The sequence below is a fragment of the Rhinolophus ferrumequinum genome, chromosome 4, assembly GCF_004115265.2.
Source record: "Rhinolophus ferrumequinum isolate MPI-CBG mRhiFer1 chromosome 4, mRhiFer1_v1.p, whole genome shotgun sequence".
Classification (NCBI taxonomy): Eukaryota; Metazoa; Chordata; class Mammalia; order Chiroptera; family Rhinolophidae; genus Rhinolophus; species Rhinolophus ferrumequinum.
Genome location: NC_046287.1, coordinates 28,806,679 through 28,828,229, shown reverse-complemented (window position 1 = coordinate 28,828,229; position 21,551 = coordinate 28,806,679).

Here is a 21,551-nt window from a genome sequence, read left to right as displayed (position 1 = left end):
GAGGAGAAATGGGAGAGAAGGCTTTAAATTGAGATAGAATCCCAAATGCAAAAACTTTCAAGTAAGCACTATAGGCCTTTTGAAGACTTCTGATTATATAAATTATGTAATAAATTGGGGGTGCTGTAGGGCTTTAGGGAAAAAAAATTGAACATAAAGCTATAATACAATTTATATGGAAGACAAAAGCCTGTAATATATATTCATTAAATCTATAATCATTAAGTGCTTAATTGTGTGCGGCTCTGTGCCAAACGATTTTGTCTATCATTTAATTTGCCCAAGTACTTTCAGTGCAGACTTGAAAGACAACCCAAGCACTGAGTCAAAACCCATCATCATAAGCACTATTCTATAGTGAAGGATGTTGGGTGCAGGAAGGGTTAAAAGGATGAGAGGGCGTTGGGATGGTGGACGCGAAGACGGCAACAAGAAGGTCTTTGCAAATTATTGTGATAAGAGTAATAAGTAAAGACCTGAAATTTGTAAGTGTCAATGGGCATATAGAGGAAGAAATGGATTTGAGAGACATATCATGGGAAGCAAGGTGCTTTGAACAGTGCCCAGACCCTATACCAGTGCCTGTGCATGGTAGAGTGTCAATATATAATTATTGAATGAGTGAATGAATGAATACGTGAATGAATGGAAATGTTTTGGAAGCAAGGGTAATGGAACACTGGAGAATGCTAGAATCTTTAACAACTGATTTAGCAATATAGCCTAGAGGAAATCTATTATTATTGCTATTAAGTCAATTCATTGAATTGGGCATGTAGTGGGGGAAGGGCCCGATCCAGATTTGTGCAAAGATAGGTGTAAAACAACTGATGTTATCCTAAGGATGGAATTGTTCAAGATGTTAAGTATATCGGTATATTAACCAAAGGGCGATGATTTCAATGAGCTTATAATGACTTTTACCAGAACCGTTGTGACATTTACTTTTCTTGTTTGATGGGAATAGTGATAGGAGTTTGCAGTGGTGCACCTATAAAAGAGTGACATTTTAATTGGTGGAAAAGGAACATGAAGCCAAATAATATTTTTATCCTTTGAAGTGCTACTTCATTGATGCAAACGAAGAAGAAAAAGCAAAGATTGTATCTGCATGGCAATATGACATCATTTCTCCTTTCACCCCAGGAAAATTGAAGGGCATATATTTATAGTCTGATATAAAGCAAGAAATGAGAACCTGTAAAATATTCTGGTGCCACAAAGCAGTATTACATTGATGCCCCAGACTTTTTATTAGAACCAAAGCCATCTTATGAGGGAAAACAGTGTATTGCATACAAATATCTATACTAAAATCATATACTTATTAAAAATCTCTTGTATTTCACATAGTCATAAATTCTTGGCAAGATTTCAAAATATGTAACCGTGGTAATCTTCTGACATATGTATAGGTCAGAAAACTGCAACTTTCATAATACCATCTGATTAAGGCAAGAGACAAGATGAATGGCATTATCATTTCATCTTGAAAATTATTCTCAATTTACAAAGAAGGTTTGATGCTTTATTTTTCTAAGCAGATTCTCATAGCAACTGAATTTGTACCTGACTCACATTAGATAGTTTGAATTCACTTAGATACGTGTTTCAATAATATTGGCCCAAGGTACTTCTTTATAACACCTGTCTCTGGATCAGACCCCAGAAGTAGGGAATTAGACACATAGGGTGGGAGTGAAGGGCCTTGCATTGCAACACACCCCCCTGTGATTTTAATGCACACTAAAGGTTGAAAATCAGTAGAGAATCTTCTGTATCCAGAGATAAAATAAGTGATTACCTCTTACCTCCTATCCTATGCCTGCTCTCATTTTCCCACCTTAGCTACAACTCATGAGTAGTGAAAATAATTAGCCTGGTGTGTATTAAATATTCAATGTTTATTTTTAAACTGTAGATGGGAAATGATTGCAAATTACATAATAAAAATATATTGTGAAACATGTTTAAATGTATGAACTATAATAATGTTCATAATAGAGCAATATTCATCATCAATAATTTTTCATTTCTCTATGACACAGAAAATGCAGATAAATTGCTACATTTAGGAGTTCTCTTGGATAACAGTGAGGAATGTGGCAGAAGATCCACTCAGCCTTGCAGGCTCCCCACCCCCAAAAGAGTATAATGAAGCACGTGACCATGGTTAGAATCATTTACTATTTTGCACTGTTTAGTGTTAAAAGTGTCAAATTAGTAGAAATAGCAAAGTGCCTCTATCTAAGCAAAGAGAAATTCATAGTTTAATAGTATGTGGATGAATGTGTGTTATGATAGTGAAAAACTCAGTGCTTTCTTTTTAAACATCTATTGTAGTATTCCTACTATTATTGTCCAAGTCTCAAGAATGAGATAAAAATGCCATCTGATTTTTTTTTCCAATAGGGTCTTCTGTAGTGATAATAACTTAATGAAGAAACCAATGATATATTGAGTTTTCTATAATTTATTTGAACTGCACATATCACTGTATATTCAATAAAAACTCAGTTATGTTTTTCACTAAATCAGGAATTTTGCTATGCTTTATGTCTCATTATGTAACATATTTTTAAGTCATTTGGATGTTCATATTTTAGAATTTTAAGATTTTATAAATAACTAGGTCATGTTTATATGATAAAAATGAGCAAGTAATACGTACGATGTTTTAAAAATATTTGAAATAAAAGAAAATATTAAATATTAATGTGCTTTATAAAATAATACTCATTTTATCCACCAAGTTTACAGATTAGAAGAAAACGATTGGAAGTTCAAAGAATAAAAAGAGAAAATAGTTAGAAATGACTCATTTATTTGGAAAGGTGTTATTTAAAGTCCTAAACACATGGTCTCTCAAAATGATGATTTTGATCAATTCAAGCTCATCACTGGGGTCTGGACCTTGACAGAGTTCTATACTTTGTTCTAAAGTGTTGAACATATTTTCAGAGCCTTCTGCCCCTGATAAAACAGATAGGATGCTAACAACTTTAAAACTCTTACAAGAAAATGTACAGGAACCAGATTCTGTTCATATCAGAACAATTCCTGAAGACTTGGGAAATTGTGTTTTTGTCTAAATGTTGGATAATTTCCAGGATATTTACAAGTCAGAATCTAACTACTGATAACAAAGAATAATCCCAGAATTTGTTTTATTTATCCACATACAAATTCCAAAAATAATTTTAAAACTCATTTTGAAATGTCACATACTGAAGATATCTCTATTTGTACTAAACGTTGGAAGATAAATAAATAAAAATCCTGTTTATTTTAAAATTAAGAACCAATTTACATTGACTTCTGAGTAATCTGTGTTTAATTCCTCTCACCGCTCCTTGCGGATAATAATGAAAAAAGTTTCTTAAGTGATATTACATATATTTGTTATTAGAATCTCTGATTCATGAGCAGTCCCTCCACCATTTTATGATGCATATTCAGAAATTGAAGTTTTACTTGTCATTACAGGCTATTTGCTGTTTTGTAATGGATAGCGGCTAATTAAACTTGCGATGACCTTGTTGTTCTAGTTGCAAATACAATAGTGTCTTGAGTCATTTACTCAGCTGTCAGTGATGGATGGAAGTGCTTCTCAATAATTAGGTAGTGAGCAATGTTAACTGAGCAGTAATTCCCACTAGCATTGCTAAGGTATTTTATGGTAACATGGCACATGACTCAAGACTGCCATCTTTGTAAAATGATGCTAGCCCCCCAGATAAGTCATATTCTTCATTGGTACAAGAGATTTTAGAATATTATTATATTTCTAATAAGTCGAAAAATATATTCCTGCATCAAATTTGTCCTGTGCACAAAAGATGCTTCCTCTTATAATGTTCTGATTTTGCAGTACAAATTGGCAACTTTCCAGAGTGGCAAGACAGATGGCAAACATTTTTATTATATTGGCTCCATTGTTGTAGTTGACATGAGGACACGAGAACACAGTGAAGAGAATTCTGATGGTCCAGATGAGCATTCAGAAACATAATAAAATAAAATAAATGTGTTTATTAGAACAAATATTTGCCCTTTTTATTGTATTTATTTTCCCCTTGAATAACCATACATACTTTGGCATCCGGATCTGTTTAGAGGATACAATTTCTTAATATTCCTCAATGTTTTGGTAAACACAGATTTTTCTTCTGTTTTGTAGAGTAAGACACTGTGGTATAAGCATGATTAAATGGCAAACTGTGACAAAGTTAAACAATTGGTGTGGAGGAAACAACCCAGGCCTTTAGATTTCAAGTTGAAAGGCACCGTCCATGTGATGGATTTCAAACTGTGACTTTAATAATAAAATTATGCCTACATCCTTAAGCCGATTCTGAAACCTGATTTTCACGAAGTGTGGAACTAATGAACGGCTACAATGAGCAGACCATCAACCCCCATGCTAGAAATGAAAGGAGCTAGGAAGATCACTAATTCCTTTATTTTCAGAAGAAGAAATTGAAAGGCAATACTTTTCGCTTTCCTGTGGACATGCAGGTAGTTGATTGCAGAATTTGGAACCATGTAGAGTGGAATGGAATTCAAATGACTCAGTGGTCAGTTAGGTGAGGCATGAGTGAGCTGAGTGTTAGACCACAGCAGTATGGTGACCACCTAGTGGGATGCATACTCTGACTCAATACATTCAAACAGCCCACAGGCCACCTGTTTAAAATGTTTAGCCAGAGCTTAGGTTTTCTGACTGCCTGTCTACGGTTACATCCACCTTTTTATCGTATCCCATTAACTGTCTTAGCCTTTAAAGGATTTTAAGCAGCTATTTTACTACTCACTAAATAATAACACAATAATGTGTTATTTTCTTTCTCACTACAAAAATACAGAGGATGCCAAAAAAATGTACACACATTTTAAGAATGGAAAAAACTGTATTAAAATTACACTGATGGTAACCACTTTGCGTACCTCTTGTAATTGCAGAAGTCAGATGTGACTTGTATTCATTCATCTTTTGTTATCAGTGTATATTGAATGTTAATATTTAGTACAGTTTTCCTTTTTTTTTTTTAAGATTTTATTGGGGAAGGAGAACAGGACTTTTATTGGGGAACAGTGTGTACTTCCAGGACTTTTTTCCAAGTCAAGTTGTCCTTTCAATCTTATTTGTGGAGGGCGCAACTCAGCTCTAGGTCCACTTGCCATTGTTAGTTGCAGGGGGCGCAGCCCACCATTCCTTGTGGAAGTCAAGGAGTCAAACTGGCAACCTTGTGGTTGAAAGCGCACTGGCCCACGTGGGAATCGAACTGGCAGTCTTTGGCGTTGGGAGAACAGAGCTCCAACCGCCTGAGCCACCAGGCAGGACTCCAGTTTTCCTTTCTTAAAATGTGTATGTGTTTTTTTGGTACCCATACATTGTATTTCTTGAGCCAAACAATGTATGTTCCCAAAGTAAGTGGAAATTTGGGAGGAACTAAAGTAATGTCTTTATTGAAGGACAGGCATTCTGGATTTTCCCAACATAGCAGTTTTAACCCTCTCCTCTTATTTCCTTCTTAAATAGACAAATTTATCAACTTCTATCACTTTTACTTCAGATACACTTCTCACACTTCTCTCCTTCATTTCCTCTCAAAATTGTCCCTTTATATTGACTACTTTGGTTTAGGATTCCATCATTTTTCCCTTGGACTGTCACATTAACGTCCTAACTGGCTTCTCTCTGAAGTTAGAAACTTACTCTTTTAATTCCCAGCATCTAGCAGAGTGTCCGACACATAGTAAATCCTCAATAAATTGTTGGTTAAATAAAATTCAGGAGTAGCCAGATGCCAAAACAGGTATGAGAATGTCCATTGCTACATGCGGACCTCAGGATCCAGAATCTGATTCTCATAGACTGAGAGACTAACTCACTGCCCCGTGAAGCAACAAAGGAGAAACCTATTCCATTCTAAGTTTTACTTCAACTGATCCCTAGGGACCTTGCTTCAAGATATTTAAAAATGTAGAGAAATCTATGAAAAAAAATATTAAACTCGTGGGGGGAAAGCCTTGATAGTTACAATGAAAATTGTAATTTTAATTGATTTTATAGAGCTGCATACTCTTTTAGCATGGCTCTAAATGTCAAGCCTATGCAACTTTGTTGTTTGAGTCCAGCTGTTCATTTGTGGTCAAATGCCTCTGCAGCCATAAGGGAAGGTTACCTCTTAGTAGTCTTCCTCTTTGTAAATTCATAACTTTAGGGTTTAAATACTGTTTGCTTCATGCATATAATTAAGTCTGCTTAGTAGACTTAGAATTAATTGAAATGGAAAGAGTAACTCGGAGAGATTTTTCATGTGTTAGGTCCTTTAGGGGGGAAAGAAGGTTAACTCCCTTAAAATCAGATGCTGTTAAAGTTATTGAGGCATTCAGCTTTGAGCCCAAGAACGAAGTTAGAAAATTACTTATCCAATAGAAATCATATCATTTATAAAAATTCTTCAGATCTTTGCTGAGAGCAATTTAACGTGCTTATAAGATCTATATTTTTTTCACGGTACTTTTCTTGTAAATTTGAAGAAAAAAATGCAAAATGTGAAGTTAGATAAAAGATGAATACGCACTTTACAGTTTAGAATTCTTTTGATAAATATTTTGGAATATGACAATGTTTGAAAGATTTCTATAGGACAGGAATTAAGCACCACTCGAACTCGACTTCAAATTGTTGGGGTTATTATAGAACCTGATATCTGCCAGAGATTTACAAATACATTTCAAGAATAAAGGAATAAATGGATGAAAAAATGAAATCAACCCACTGTGCTAGGCAGCAGTCAGGGATACTGCACTGAAAGCTGGAGCAGGTTTAATGATACAGTAAGGCCTAACCTCCCACATCAACCCCAGGGAACTGGACTATGTAACTATAGTTGTCGCAAGATATTTTGTTTAATGGTAAAAGAGTGGACCCTTGAGAGCTGACATTTTTCTCTCCCTTCCCTCCCCAGTTTGATACAAAAAGGCTTACATAATTCTCTGACTTGGTGATTCCCTCCTTCATGTGGCTGCTGTGACCACTAACTTCAGGTCGACATCCACAAGCAACAAAGGATGGTCTGTAGACGTGGGGTCCCTCACACCTCCACGCATCCTTGATTATGAGTATGCCCTCGGCACAGTTGTTTTACTAATTTAGTCATAAAGAATGAGAAATATACCTGAATTTCATCTGAATTATCATTTCTGCCTGTTCTCACATCGGGACCAAACTTTGTGAGGTAGCCAGGCCTGTACATCAAGAAGTCAGGAAGGACAAATATTAATGTGCGTAAAATATAACTTGAATCTAACTAACTTGAAGTTTTGTCAACATTCCAACTGGGACGCCTTAGAAGAATATTCTTCACTTGGATCAAGTAATAAGCTACCAGGAGATAGCTGCAGCTCAGAACATATATCACGTATTTGTTTCCAGCAATTTTTATTCTTTAAATTCTGTAAACCTTTTCTTCTTTCTTAGCTTCCTGTTACTCTGCGACCCATGATCATACGGACATTGTGGTTGATGAGTCATTTTCTAAATTAGCATAAAATCTTTTCCTTAATACCCTCTGATTCAACTTATATAAAACTGGATACATTTTAAACTGTTTAAGTGGAGTATGAGATATAGAGAGAAGTGCAAAAATCATAGTCAATAAATAACACAAAATGAACACACTCAGGTGACTAGCACTCATGTCAAGAAACAGATTGCCAGTACCCCAAAATTCCTGTTTGCGTCCCTCATACTCCTGTCCCAACATCTATTTCCTCTTTCCTCTACAAAATTAATCACTCTCCTAACCTTTAACACCATGGATTAGTTTTGTATATGTTAACTTATATGAATGGAATAATGATTTTATATATACATACACACACACACACACACACACACACACACACACACACATCTCCAAAAGTGTGTGTGTATGGCTTTTTTGATTCAGTTTTATGTTTGTGAGATTAATCCAAATTGTTGCATGTAACTTTAGTTCCCCCTCGCCCCACATTTTCATCATTGCATAGTATTTCATAAACACATCACCACCATTTATTTAATCTATTGTGTGTCTTTTGGAATGACATTCCTGTGCCATAAGATCTGTGGCTACTTAATTAGCTATACCAACCAACTTTCACATTATATGAGGGATTGACATACACATCATTACCAACACTAAAAATTGTTAGTCTTTTTCATTTTAGTTCTTCCCGTGGATATGTAGTTATAGAATCATCTTTAAACCCATCTTTAATGGGTTTAATGTCAACTGAGATATCCTTTTTTGGTGAGATTCCTGTTCAAGTTTCTTGCCCTTATCTTTACTGGTTTATCTCTGTTTTTCCTATTGATCTGTAGCTGTTCTATCCATATCATGCATGGGTATAAACTCGTCATCAGTTATATGTGTTGTATATATTTTCACCCATCTGATTGACATTTCACAATAAATAAAAATTTGTCAATTTAACATAGTCTATTTTATAAACATTCTTCTTTATGGGTTTGCATTTCATATTTAGATCTATTGTCAACCAAGAATTGTATATGATGTGCGGAAGAGGCCAAGTTTTATTTTTATTTTTTTATCTATATATCTAATTGACCCAACACTATTTACGATATTAAAAAGACTACCTTTTCCTCACTGTTCTGTAGAGAAAACATTTTTTTAATAAATCAATGTGCAAATATTCATGGAGGCTGAAGCCTTTCTCTGCTAAAGGCTAGGACTAGGATAGAAAGTTACATTTTACCTCTGATCAGTTCATTGTAAGCATCTGGGACAATGTACCAGGAAAGATTCTGAGGTCACTTCTGGACTCAGTGAAAGGATACCATGATTGATTAGCAATGCCTGCCATTGCCTCGGGAAAAATGATGAAGGAAACAGCATTTATTTTATGTCCTTGGACTTAACAATGAAAAAGGAGAAGTAAAATAACATGAAAAAAGAGGGATTGAACTATATTTCATAAGACATATTATCCTAAATTTTATTCCTTCCCAATTCCCAACTTCCTCACTGTGCTACAGGTCATATTTGAAAATGAAGAATTCTCAAAGACTTCTAGACTATCCTACTTCTGTCCCAAGAGCATGAGGCCAAGAGAGAGAGTATAGATGTCTTCTCTCACCCACCTAATATCCACCTTGCCTTCTGTGGTCTGTAGCATCTAAGATCCCTTGCAATTATCCCTTCCTCTCAGAGTTTTTCTTCTGAGATTAGGTTATAAAAAGACCTATCTCTGTCTTGGGTGCTCTAACCCTGTCTTGGTTCACTCTCTGTAGGGAAAGCCAACTGCCTTTCTGGAAGCAGTCCTGTGGAGAGACACATATAAGTGAGTTTGGAAAATGATCTTCTAAGGCTTGCCAACAGCCAACAGTGGAAGCAGATCCTCTTTCAGTCAAGCCTTGAAATGACAACAGCCCAGCCTATAATTTCCTTATAGCCTCCTGAGAACCCTGAGCCAACCATCCATTCTTTAAACTGCCCCAGGATACCACCAAAACTGTTGGCTGTCTTAAGCTTCTAAGTTGAAGGGTGATTTTCTATGCAGAAGAGAGAACTGATACACTTTCTTTGTTCCGGTTTACGCTCAGAGCTCTTATATGTAAAAACTACCACTCTCAGAATTCTGTAATATAACACAGATTCACCAACACTTGTAAAAGACATGTATGTACAGAATGGAGAATCTGTTGTTTTATGTATGCATCTTATTACTGCCTTCCTGCTTTTAAACTTTCTTTTCTGCCACCTGGAATATTCTCACCTTTGCTGTCCATCTATCTACTTGTTACCCAATCTTCAAATCGTTCTTCAAGTGCTGCCTCTCATATAAAAACTTTTTTTTACTCTCAAACCAATACTATCTAATAACCTCTAAGATCCTATCATATATTTTCTGCACAGTACTGTTCAGCAGTAAAAATGTTTTGTCAGCTTCATGTATTTTAGTCTTATCTTCATAACTAAGATATTAGCCCTTGAATAGCTATTTGAAGTTAGTTATTTTATAATATTTAGGATTATCTAGCTTTGTGTTAAATGCATATTAAGCATTTAATAAATCCTTGTTATTTATTGTCTAACAAGTATTGAATAATAGTACCGAACTATCCTAAACTTTACCTTCCTAGGAAGTTTGAATAACTTCCATTTTGCCTCACCATTCTCTTACCTTGTCCTGTCTGAAAAGCAGCATTAATGTATGATTGTTATGAAACCCTAGTAATGTTTGATTAACTAAGGAAATAATTTTTTTTTTTAATGTTGATGATATAAGCATAAAAACCAAAACAATCCTCAGTATTTGGGAAAGATCCCACTGAGCCCGCCGGCGTAATTAAGCTGATTTTCCTAACTCTTTGGAAAAAAAAAAAAACAACCCAACACAATCAAAATACTTCAGTATTCCTCTTTAATAAAAAAAGATTGTGTGTGTGTATGTGTGTGTGTGTGTGTATGTGTGTACCATGTTCATTTGGATAGGATGATATTAGAGGTAGAATCAGGGGAGAGAAACAAGCTAGGCTTCACTAAATATGACGTTCCAATTACAAATAGAAGTAAAGATAGTTATTTAGACATAATTTACCAATAAGATAGCTACAGTGGAAACCTTAGTTTAATGATTTATAAAATGCTATTTTTCTTTCTAATTTCCCATGGGTCATATGGGTATTTTAGGCAAGGTTGAAGCAAGTAATGGGCATTTCAGTACAGTATGTGTTTTTCCTTGCTTCATGATTTTGTATTACACTTATAAGGGCCAATTTTAGCCAATTTATGCATATGCATAACTCTCTCTTTTATGAGGAACATTCAATTCTCTAAGAGTTCTACTGCTATCTATACAAATTTCCAATTAGAATATTTCTTAATTATTGGAAATATATTACATATCAAAGAACTACTGGCCAACCTCACCTTCAACACACTTAAAGATGCAGATTACAAGTATCATTTGGGGAATGAATTAAGGGGAAAATATAACAAGAAGTGTTCTGCTGGGGTCAGTTCCCAGTTCAATGCTATTTAACATTTTCTCAATGACCAGGATGATGGAATACCAAGTACGCTTGTTAAGTCTGCTGATGACATCAGGTAGAAGAAATAGCTAATATCTTGGAGAATAGAATTAGAATTAAAAATCACCATAATAAATGTGAACAGTGGTCAAAAATGGAGAGAATGTCATTGAATGTGTATGCATTCTTGTTACATATGTAGTGTAGGATATGGAATGTGCAGATATGATAACAAGGGACAAAGAAAATACAAAACAACAAGAAAATACTTTTTTAAAATCAAAGGAAATAACGCAAATAGAATATTATTTCAATGTGAAACTCATCTACCTTTAAAAAGGGAGGTGCTAAATAACTAAAAGAGCAACTGCAACAGTGACGGAAAGGTTTTAGGTATAAATATGAATATTTATGTAAGAAACTATCTGTAGCCATATTGATAAGCCAAAATAGCCAGTTACCACAGAGATGCCTTTCCTTTATGTACTATCATTTTAAAAGTAAATTATCTCCCTAAGATGGTAATGACTTAAATGGAAAATTAAGCAAAATAAGAGCATTAAACCAATTTAAATAAGTTGTACATATGTTTTTTACTCATTTGAGTCATTACATGCACCATTTTGACCTCAGAAAACACTCCTCTGTAAAGTTTTATTCACATATGCCTTGTCTTACCAACTAGATTGCACAATTTGGGGGTGCAAGGATTGGATCTTTTAAGCATGCAAAACTTGTACAAAGTAGGAATGATATTTTTCAGATACTTACGGCTTAAAATAGTGGAATTTTCTAGTTAAGTTAGGTCACTCTGACATAGCACCTGGACTGCCTTAGCCTAACACATCACCAAGTGAATGGTAACAGAAACTATTTTGTACATTCAAATAGTTACTTTGTTTTAGCCTTTTGGGGACCATGACGTAAGGATTTGCTATATTTATGTTAATGTGCACTGTGGGGGTTACTTTCATTATGCCAGTAGTTCTCAAGGTGTGGGCCAAGGGCCCCTTGGGGCTCTGTAAGACCTTTTCTAGAGGCATATAAAGTCAAAGCAATTTTCATAATAATGTGTGTGAGGTGTCATTGAGTCAGATTCCACTCCTAGTGACCCTCTAAATGAATAATGTCCATATGTCATGTCCTCAACTGCTCTGCTCAGCTTCTATAGACGCATACTTATGTGTTCTCAAGGTATGGGTTCTTTTATGGAGTCAATCCATCTTATATTTGGTCTTTCTGTTTTTGTGCTGCCTTCTATTTTTCCCAGCATTGTTGTCTTTTCCAACGAACCCTGCCTTCCCACAGCACCCCTTCTGCATAAGGCCACACAGCCCAAACTGAGAGACACAGATCTACCTACTACATAGAAGCAAACACAGAAAGGCTGCCAAAATGAGGGAACAAAGAAATACATTTCAAATGAAAGAACAGGAGAAAACTCCAGAAAAAGAACTAAATGAAATGGAGGCAAGATACTTACCAGAGACAGAGTTCAAAACAATGGTTATAAGGCTGCTCAACATAGGAATAGATAGCAAGCGTGAAAAAGGACATAGGAACCATAAAAAGAACCAGGCAGAAGTGAAGAATACAGAAACTGAAATGAAGAATGCACTAGAAGGAATCACCAGCAGATTAGATGAAGCAGAGGATTGAATCAAATCAGCAATTTGGAAGAAAAGGTAGTATAAAACACCTAATCAGAACAGCAATAAAAAAAAAAAAAGAGGATAGTTTAAGAGACCTCTGGGACAATATCAAGCATAACAACATTCACCTCATAGGGATACCAGAAAAGAGAAAGCAAGGGATTGAAAACCTCTTTGGGGAAATAATGACTGAAAACTTTCCTAACCTGGTAAAGGAAATAGATACAAGTCCAGGAAGTGCAGAGAGTGCCAAATAAGATGAACTCAAACAGTCCCACCCAAGACACATTATAATTAAAATGGCAAAGGTTAAAGACAATGAGAAAATCCTAAAATTAGCAAGAGAAAGGCAACTAGTAATTCATAAGAGAGCTTCCATAAGAATGTCAGCTGATTTCTCAACAGAAACTTTGCAGGCCAGAAGGGATTGTCACAAAATAATATTCAATGTGATGAGAAGCAAGGACATACACCAAGGGTAGTCTACCCAGCAAGGCTATCATTTAGAATGGAAGGACAAATAAAGAGCTTCTCAGACAAGAAAAAGCTAAAGAAGTTCACCATCAAGCCAGAATTACAAGAAATGTTAGAGGGACTTCTTAAAAAAAAAAAAAAAAAGATCAAATATATGAATAATAAAATGGCAATAACTACATATCTATCAACAATTATTTTAAATGTAAATGGATTAAATGCCCCAATCAAAAGACATAGGAGGGCTGAAAGGATAAAAAAATGAAACCCTTACATATAATGCTTGCAAGTATACCACCTACATATACTGCCTTACATATACCAAATAACTTGAGATTGAAAGACACACACAGACTGAAAGGGACAGAAAAAGATATTTCATGAAAATGGAAACAAAAATACAAAAAAAGCTAAGGTAGTAATACTTATACCAGACAAAATAGATATTAAAACAAGAGTAAAGGAAGGACCCAGCAAACCCACTTCCGGGTATTTATTTGAAGAAACTCAAAAGGCTACTTCGAGGGGCTGTGCGCATCCATATGTTCATTGCAGCATTGTTTACAATGGCCAAGATGTGGAGGAAGCCTGGGTGTCTGTCGATGAAAGAGTGGATAAAGAGGTGGTGGTACATATATACAGTGGAATATTGCTTGGCCACAGAAGGGAATGGGTTCTTGCCATCTGTCTCCCTCGTTACCTGTTTCAGGTGCTCCAGAAGTGTCCCTTGTGAAGGTTGTGTGTGCCCTCCAGTTATAGTTGAGCCTTGATTGCTATTGGCACATCAGTGGATGGGATTGACTCTCACACTGGTTGGCTGTGGAGTTTGTCCACATCCGCAGCTCATGGGGTGCTGTGCAGGGGGTTTACTAACTGAGTGGGATTCACTCGAATTGGTTCTGGTGCCTTTGAAACTCCCCTTTGTGTGACTAATTGGGTGGTGCTCTGCTGAGGTCTGAAGCCAGTCTGCAAGTATGTTGGTTCTAGAGCCTCTTGGGAGGGACTCTGGTGCAGGTCCAGGTCACCCACTGCCTGTGACTGGCCAGGGACTACCTGGTAGGAGCTACAAAGTTATCTGAAGTTGTTTGCCACCTGTTCTAAATCGGAAGGTGTGTGAGAGAGGCCACACTGTGAACTGAGAATGTCTTCCACCAGTACCATGCCTGGGGTAACTCTGCAAAAAGCCAGGACACCCCAATGCCTGCTTCCACCTGCTGGATCCCTTAAGGTTCAGCCACTGATAAAGCCTCCTGTGGTTACACAAGTTGGGTGAGGCAGGATTTTAGGGAGTCACTAGAGTGGGAAGAGTTGTGTTCACAGGTTATGGTTTGGTGCCAGTACTGAGCCTGGAGCTACTCAACAAAAGTCTCAAAGCACATTGTAGTCAGTTTCCACCCACCTGGGGCCTGCAGACTCCAATAGTTTTCCAAAAAAAAGTGCAATGCAGGTGGGGCTGGCTGCTCTTGAGAAAGTGCCTCCAGCATCGGGTGAGGTGGGTAGGATGGGGTCCCAGCAGAGCTCACCAGACCAATCATATTCAGAGTTGGCTGTGGTAGGGACGGGCTCAACACAGGAAAGATGGCACCTGCCTGCTGGGCCCCTCACAGGGAAAATGGAGACTGTCTTCCAGCCCTTGCTCTGCAGCCACACACCTCAGACGTTCCGCAAGTCATCGTCCTTTTGCTGGAGCACAGAGTGAGTGCCTGTGAGTGAGTGAGGCTGTGCTCACCCTTTAAAAGGACATCTGGGTTTTCTGCAGCCTTCTGTCACACCTGGATAGTCAGAATTCCCACTGTTTTTCACAGCCAGATATTGTGGGGCTCCTCTTCCTGGCACAGTACTTTGGGCTGGGGAGCCTGGTGTGGAGCTGGGGCCTCTCTCTCCTCTCTGGGGGGATCCTCTTCAGCCAAGATATCCCTCCTAATTCTCAACCGCCACAATGCAGGTTTGGGGCCAGCCTGTTTCGCATCTCTGCCCCTCCTACCAGTCTCAATGATGTGCTTCTTCTTTATATCCCTACTTATAAAACTTCTGTTCTGCTAGACTTCAGATGGTTTTCCAGGTTAATTGTTCTATAATTTAGTTGTAATTTTCATGTGTTCAGAAGGAAGCAGGCAGTGTTTACTCTGACATCATGGATCTCTCGAGAGCTAGTATTAATTGCTAATAGAGTAAATGTCAAGAGCTATAACCCACGTCAACAAAAGTGCTTCAGGATCTTTAATAATCTAAAATTATGAAAAGGGAACCTGAAGCAAAAGGCATGAGAACCATTAGCAATTACCCTAATGTCTTCTAGTTTGTTAGGAACATCTAATTCCATGAAACCATTTAACACTAACTTCTAGGTTGCCAGATAGAGAGGAGGAATGATATAGATCAATAGATCTCAACTTTGGCTGCACAGTGAAATCTCCTGGAAAGCTTTAAAATAAATATTGATGCCTGGATGTTTTTTAAATTTTGCTTCATTTGTTGCTATTATTTTTTGGGGAGAGGGTGTTCAGTTTCTACTTAGGCATCAGGGTTTAAAAGATTTTCCCCATGTGTTTGTAATATGCAGACAAAGGTGGGTATGTATGAGCTAGACCTTCCTTCCTCTATGCTAGTCTGATGGAGGCTTTAGATTTCCACCACACAGTATGATAATGCCTCCCCAAATGGGACAGAGTCCAAACAAGCCTTGGCCATTTCCAATGTTATTATCACTGGGTAACATCTATGATGTACTAAGTTGCAACGCGCTTTTTTTTTTTTTTAACATTGTGAATTTCAAGTAGTTCCTTATGGTCCCTATTTTTCCTCATGATTCACAGTACCGACTTAAATTATAATAATCATTAAACTGGCTTCCTTATGCAGTGGCCACTTCCATAAAGTCATGGGATGACAACTTCAAATTTTCTGGGGAAATTAGAGAATTTAGGTTTGGGCTCTATATCTCTCCCCAGTTATTTTGCCTTGTACCCCTTTAATATAAACTATTCATACTGAACTTAGTCACATAAGAATTTCTTAATCTTCCCCTCCACATTGACTATATATTAGTTATATAGTATGTATGTTGTCAGTAATTTATACTAATTTCGTAATCTCTAGTACTTAATAGAGAATCATATTTTTAAAAATTAGGAAAAAAATAGAATTTTAAAAATGATCATGTATCTTTATAAGGATGGTAATTGGTTGCAATACTTATAAAAATCTCTTTTTACCAAAAACTCCCTATTTTGAAATTGATTATTTGGACCATTTACAGAAATTTGTGCAGTCATGGCTTAAATGTCAATAATGTATGTTCATTGTAGTGTGGTGTGTTTTCTGACAAGACATGGAATCTCTTGTGGGATACTATGTACAGATCAAAAGATATTATTCTATAAACTGTTTTCCATGTGCAGTTGAAAAGGAAAAAGTATTAGATTGATTTATTTTCCCATATTCATGCCTGGTTCCAAGTTTCTCTGTATTATGGAATTATTCCTAAGAACTTTTGTTGTCCCTCAAAATCCAGTTTACTGCAAAAGAGGCATCTTTTACAAAAAGATTGTTAATAAAATATTAAATTGCCTATTAAAATATTTTAAATGATGTTTCTATATGTGAGTTTGTTTATGATGGAAATAAAAGAAAACTTTCTTAATATACAGCAAATTAACCCTTTTAAAGTATTAATGCATATTAGGCTGAAGAGAAATATGTTTACCATGCACATACACTTATAAATATGTATTTTATTAGATATAATCTTCTCATAATTTAAATTTTATATCAATTTCTAAGCAATTAGTGAGTAAAGCAAAGATCCTACCTTGTGATTAAAACATGATAGTACTTTAAAGTAGTCTTGATTTTAGTGTACTATTTTCTTTCCCTTTTTTCTTGATTACTGCTTTTTTTATTATGTTATAAAAGATTTTATATATCTTAAAACAAAATAGTCTAATTTTTTTCTTATGCTAATGTAAGGTACTGCTCATGAGCTGTAACCTAATTTTTCTGTGCTTTAGTAAATAAGCATGAAATATTAATTATCAACAAGTGAAGCTTCTAAACCCTATTGAGCACAATTATATAATATCTGTATAGAAAACTTTGTCTCACAGTAACATTTCTTAGTGTTGATAGGAAAGTACTCATTAACATAATTCTCAGGCAAGATGAATGAATAGAATTATATAAAGACAATCAAGTCACGGGTGCTCTGACAATCAATACCCAAGTAAAATGTGTTTATTAAATAGTTTATTGATTGTTTACTAGTGAAAGTGTAGATTCAATTTTTTACCTTTGCTTTATATTGTTTACTCTTTTATGAGACTTTCTCCATTTATTTGTGTACTCTATATTGCACAATGATTTTAAACATTATAAAACAGCAATATCAAGCTTATTTCTTCACATTTTGCTAGCTTTTATTTACAGATTCTTTTCTTTTCTTTTTGGCTTATGTTTTGATATCACCAACTGTGTTTTTCCCTTTTTATTTCTTAAGTAGGAAAGAATACGTTATATTCCTCATGGTTGCTGTTTCCTTACAGAATTCCCCTGGCTCGCCACTGACAGATCTTGATATCCAAGAGGGAGTCATCTTGCAGGATTAAAGGCAAGAACCTCAATTAGGCACTCTCTGATTTCTTCAGATGTTTTTTCTAATCTTTTAATATGGGATTATAGGCAGCTAGAACCTATGTTGCTGCTAGAAAAATAGTGAAGACTCTTTGTTCTAAATCATAAGCACTCAACATTTAAAAAATGTCTATTTTTCTTAATTTGAATTAATTCTGGTCTAGATGAGAATAATGAACTTTGGTCAGCTCTTTGCGGTTCTGAGTACAAAATAGCTTGATGAGCAATGTGAAGTGCACACACTCTACTCAGAATCTGCTGGAAACTCCCTCAGAGACTGATTAGCTCATGCTTGTCACAAATAGGGGAGATAATTATGGGGCTTAACAGTCTATGTGGTGGATCTTTTGAGAGGCAATGGGTAGATCTAAGACTGTCTTTGGATCAACCCTAATTCTTATTATTGCACATATCTTGTGAGGTGTTTTTTTTTTTCCCTTGGTGTTTCTTTTTTTGTTTTTTTTTTGCACATCCCCAGAGACTAAACATTGTCTCTTCCCAGAGGATGACATCACATTTCTTTTCCAGAAGATAAAATTGTCCAAATTAGATTATCTTTAATTAGTCTAATCTTATGAGCCATTCCATAAAGTTTATTGCACCCATGCTGGCACCATGTTACAAGATTCTTATTGAATGAACTAATCTTTTGCCATGGAAATGATGCTTATAAACAATGTAGCTGATTCCTTTATTATAATAAAGATTTTCTCCTCTGAAGCTTCAGGTTTCAATAGCTGTTTTATGGTTCTCAGAAATATCAGATGACTTTAATGAGAGGATTCACTTATTTGAAATTTTACTTGTTACCAAGTTATTCTACTACAAAATGAGTTCATAGTGGCAAAAGGCAAATAATTAAAGTTACAGAAAATTTCATTTTTATAAAAAGGTATGAGATAATGTTATTCCCTGCTTTAAAGTAAGGACCATCTCCTTTAAAACAGCCTCAGTTTCAGCCTCGCCTTTTGGTAAAGGAACAGCTTGAGGGGCATCTAGTTACCACATGAAAAGATCTAATTCATTCAAAGGTAGGTTCTAGATAGAAAGATAAAACAAACTAACATTACTAGAAATTACGTCCTATTTTTCAAATACATTTTCCGTCTCATGCCATCTGCTTAAAATTTATATAGGATGTTTCACAAATATATGCTTACTTTTTAAAAAAAGTCATGGATTAAAATAAATTACAACCTCTAAATTAGAATTGTTGACAAGATGATCCTAGTGATATTCCAACTAAGATGAAAATGTCTCTGACTTAAATTTTTAACTCTTTTAAAGCCTCTTAAAATTCTCCACATCAACCTCTTCACTCTTAATTTTTAGAATTTCAATACCTTTTTGGATTTTTACGATCTTTGTAATTAGAGGGTAGCAAAAGATGGTTTGGAAATTTCTAAGGCACTCTAATTCTATGACATAAAATGCTGTTTTTCTCTGGGGACTCTCTTCTTTCCTATAATGTTGCTCAATTGTTGAGAGTTAAAGGAATTGCTTTTGCCAAAGGGCTCCTCAATTTCTTGAATGACTAGAGTAACTTAAGTTGCATAACTTCTAATAGAACTATTTTAATACAACTTCTAGTTCCTTAGATCCATTTTTAAAAAAAATATTAAGTCTTCTCAGGAACAAAAAAATCCCTCCTTTACATAGAATAGACACCTGTCTTTTTCCTGTATGAACACCTTCAAAATGAAATCAAATAATTATTTTCCTTTACCTCTAACATATAGAAAAGAATGAGGATCATTAATTCACTTTGCTCCATTATAATGTAAACAGGAAAGAACATCTTGTTGCATCAGCATAAGTGCATCTGTTTCACAGTATTTTTTTTTTATAGAATGAAAAACGAGAAAGGCCATATTCTTATTTTTCCTTCATAACGTCCCTAGAATGAAAGAAAATATTTCAAATGGGAAGCTTACTTTTGGTAGTTTGTGTTTGTAAGTTTTCTTACTAAAACAAAACAAAACAAAAACCAAACAAACAATAAGAATGAGATGATGATGCCAATTGGGTATTTTGAGTGCTTTTTAAAATTAAAAGACTATTTCATCAGAGAACTTGAATACTAAGTAAGTTGATGAAATCCTATTACTTCTTTGGGCACAAAGGACATCTCTTCACATTCCCATTCTTTATTTTTGTTGTTATTGTTATTGCTCTGTAGTCCTATTCCTTCCCTAATGTTGAATTTCAAAAGAAGAGGCCTCTGCTGGTTTCTGTCTGACTTCATTTGCTTAAGTAGAGAAGACCAGCATTCGCCTATTTCCACAGAGCAATTGAGACTCAGTCAATCACACTCAGGTTATTGATTTCGGATCTGAGCTGCAATGGTGCCTGTTACTGTTAGCCACCCTGGTGAAGCCAACCAAGGCCTCTAATCCTCTTAAACAGCAGTCAAGAAATTGAGATAAAAGCTGGCAATTCAACTTGTTCAAATAACAGATTTGACAAATTAAGAGGGTTCAACCTTATGATAAAAAAAAATTCAATCGTGTGATTATTATGTGCTATGATGCAACAACATGAGATGCAAATCATGTCATTAAAAAAAACCTGTTAGACATACCAATAAAAGGAGTAATTCACTTAATTTTGTAATTCACTTTCATTTAGTGAAAAGGAAATTATAATATAAATGAAATCTCAATATAACAGCACAATAATCCTCAGAATTCCAAGTCAAAAATCAGATGTTGCACACTGTCAATTTCTATCTTCTTGTATGGGAAAAAAATAATAATACGAAAAATAAAAGTAAGGTTTAAGAAAAATTATTCTTGCATATAAATGCTTTTGGCCTAATGACATGCATAACTTAATTCTGTCAATGAATTAGATGAAACCTGAACAGATTTAGTATCCACATAATAAATATAAACAGTGGAAATATTTGTCCTGAGTTAACCATTCAAATAAACTAATAATCCAGCCAAATAACTTATTTGATATGTTCATTGAATTTGCTAAAATTATTGTTCTATTTAGTCAATAAAAGTTGAGAGTCTTATTTGAATAGACACAAACAATGGGTTTTTAATGAGAATTGTGTCCTAGTCTTGATATTACCACAGATATATCCTGAATTGCTTTTATATTATCTTACATTATCTTACTACTTGTGTTCACAAGTAGTACAGAATGCCCTTACATGTGTAAGAGGGGAAAAACTCTAAATTTTAATCCTATTTAATATTTCATTACATCTCATAAAAGGCAAAAACCCTTATTTTTATAAATTTCATAGTTATTTGATAGCATGTGTGTAAGTGTGTACTTCCCAAACTTAATAATTTCAAGTACCTTTCATTTTCCCTTTGTTTCTATTGTTTTTTCTTTGTGCCTTTGTATACCCAACACTTAGAATAATGCTTGGAACATAATAAGTTGCTCGATAATTGCTGTTCTTGGTGAATGAATGAATGAATGAATGAATTAAAGTGTTTTAATCTAGTTGAATTTTAGGAAAGAGAGTAAATAGTTGTGTGGGGGGCATTTCATAGTTCCTATCTGGCACTCATAATGCCATTATTTCCTTGGCTCAAGTGAGGCTCAACATATTGTTTATATGTATTTAAATATAAAACTGTTTTTAATAATGACTTGGAGATTAACATTTGGCCAAACCTATGAGTTACCATTCTATGAGGAGTTACTATGCTCCTTGTGACCAGGGATTCTATCTAATTTGTCCATATATTTCCAGCATCTTACATGTGGTAAGAGTACAGTAA